Here is a 332-nt window from a genome sequence, read left to right on the forward strand (position 1 = left end):
GCCTTAGGTGACAACTTGATTGCAGCCTGTGAGAAACCCACAGTCAGAGGTACCTACGGAAGCCACTCCTGGATTTCTGACCCCCAGAAACTGCGAGGTAATAAAAGTTTGTTGTTTTAAGCTGATATGTTTTGTAATAATTTGTTATACAGAAAAAGATAATAATGCATACCTATATACACACACACACACAAACTCTTAATCTAGAGGGGGAATGGAAGAATAATATAGAAACTAATAATGGTTAGTTACTAATAGGAGGTGGTTACTGGTTACTGATAGGGGTGACTGAGTATGAGTGCAGGGAATAGGAATGGGAGTGAGATTTCTCT

Source organism: Propithecus coquereli, unplaced genomic scaffold (genome assembly GCF_000956105.1).
Source record: "Propithecus coquereli isolate 6110/MARCELLA unplaced genomic scaffold, Pcoq_1.0 Scaffold11, whole genome shotgun sequence".
Classification (NCBI taxonomy): domain Eukaryota; kingdom Metazoa; phylum Chordata; class Mammalia; order Primates; family Indriidae; genus Propithecus; species Propithecus coquereli.